The sequence below is a fragment of the Mandrillus leucophaeus genome, unplaced genomic scaffold, assembly GCF_000951045.1.
Source record: "Mandrillus leucophaeus isolate KB7577 unplaced genomic scaffold, Mleu.le_1.0 Scaffold568, whole genome shotgun sequence".
Classification (NCBI taxonomy): domain Eukaryota; kingdom Metazoa; phylum Chordata; class Mammalia; order Primates; family Cercopithecidae; genus Mandrillus; species Mandrillus leucophaeus.
Window position 1 is genome coordinate 534,570 of NW_012106119.1, and position 1,814 is coordinate 536,383.

The following is a 1,814-nucleotide window of genomic DNA, read 5'->3' on the forward strand; positions in this document are numbered from 1 at the left end:
GTCTGCAGCTCCCAGCAAGACCAACGCAGAAGGTGTGTGATTTCTGCATTTCCAACTGAGGTACCTGGTTCATCTCATTGGAACTGGTTAGACAGTGGGTGCAGCCCATGGAGGGCGAGCAGAAGCAGGGTGGGGCATTGCCTCACCTGGGAAGTGTAAGGGGTCAGGGAACTCCCTCCCCTAGCCAAGGGAAGCCATGAGGCACCCTGCGGTGAGGCATTGTGCTATCCAGCCCAGATACTAAGCTTTTCTCCCATGGTCTTTGCAACCCACAGACCAGGAGATTCCCTGGGATGCCTACACCACGAGGGCACTGGGTTTCAAGCACAAAACTGTGTGGCTGTTTGGGTAGACACCGAGCTAGCTGCAGGAGTTTTATTTTTCCTACCACAGTGGCACCTGGAATGCCAGTGAGACAGAGCTGTTCACTCCCCTGGAAAGGGGGCTGAAGCCAGGGAGCCAAGTGGTCTTGCTCAGTGCATCCCACCCCCACAGAGCCCATCAAGCTAAGATCCACTGGCTTGAAATTCTCGCTGCCAGCACAGCAGTCTGAAGTTAACCTGGGAGGAGCTTGGTAGGGGAGGGACTTCCTCCATTACCGAGGCTTGAGTAGGCGGTTTTCCCCTCATAGTGAAAACAAAGACTCCCCGAAAGTTTGGACTGGCATGGCAAAGCCACTGTAGCCAGACCCCTTCTCTAGATTCCTCCTCTCTGGACAGGGCATCTCTGAAAGAAAGGCAGCAGCCCCAGTCAGGGGCTTATAGATAAAATTCCCATCTTCCTGGGACGGAGCATCTGGGGGAAGGGGCGGCTGTGGGTGCAGCTCACTCTCTTGTTAATAGTGGCTATTTTCATCAATAGAGAGGATCAAGTAAGATGCTTTCATTTACATTTTCTAAGCCAAGATGAATGTTACTTAAAAGCCGGTTTCAAAATATCTTACGCTTTGTTTTGCTTTATTGGCAATTATTAAAATGAAATTCATCAGTCTGCAGCGAATAAGTGTTGTCCTCCTTCCCATGAGGTACATTTCTGCTTCTTTTGCAAACCCTGGGGAGCCTAATTCTTCTTTCTGGAAGATGTACTGAGCCACCCAGAGACTTGAGTGTACTATTGACATGCTAATTTGACAAGTGTGGCATTGCCTCAATTCATGATTTTCAAACTTTACTCTTGGTTGGCTTTTTGCTTCAAAAAAATTTGACTGAATTTGCCTTCACCACTACCATCAAGGGCTTTTTGGTCTCATTTACATGATTTCAGTTTAAGAACATTTGAGCTAGAAAACGATTTTCCCACACTGCAATAACAACAATGACGTGACTACTCATACAGCACCGAACTTACACTGGCGTGGCCCAAATTCCTTAAAATAATTTACATAAGTTTATTTTTAAAACTCCTTTCATTGAAGATGGGGCAGAGAAAGCCACAGTTATGTCCTTAGGAGTTATAAACTCTTGACATATAATGTCAATGGTGGGAGGGCAGGGGACAAACACATTAAAGATCCAACAAAATGTCTAAATAATGAATCAGAGACACAACCTGTAAGCCACTTTATTAGGAATCAATTTCCAAAGCATCCATATGTGTCGATCACTCCCTTTACTCTAGCCTCTTCTGGCTGTATTCACCAATATCGTCTTTTTCCAAACTCAGCTTTGCTGTTTCTGAGTTAACCTGAGAACTCAAAAAGGACATCAGTTCCTCTAAGTAGTAGGACTGATACTAATATTGTACCTGATAGGATCTGATATCTATAGTGTGAGACACTTACATTGTCTATAATTTTTATTTATTTATTTATTTAT

General features: G+C 44.9%; 1 pseudogene; it reads right to left on the reverse strand.

The window, feature by feature from the left end:
* Nucleotides 1–1,120, reverse strand: part of LOC105552625 — an 18,668-nt pseudogene extending 17,548 nt beyond the window's left edge.
* Between the last annotated feature and the right edge of the window lie 694 nt (nt 1,121–1,814).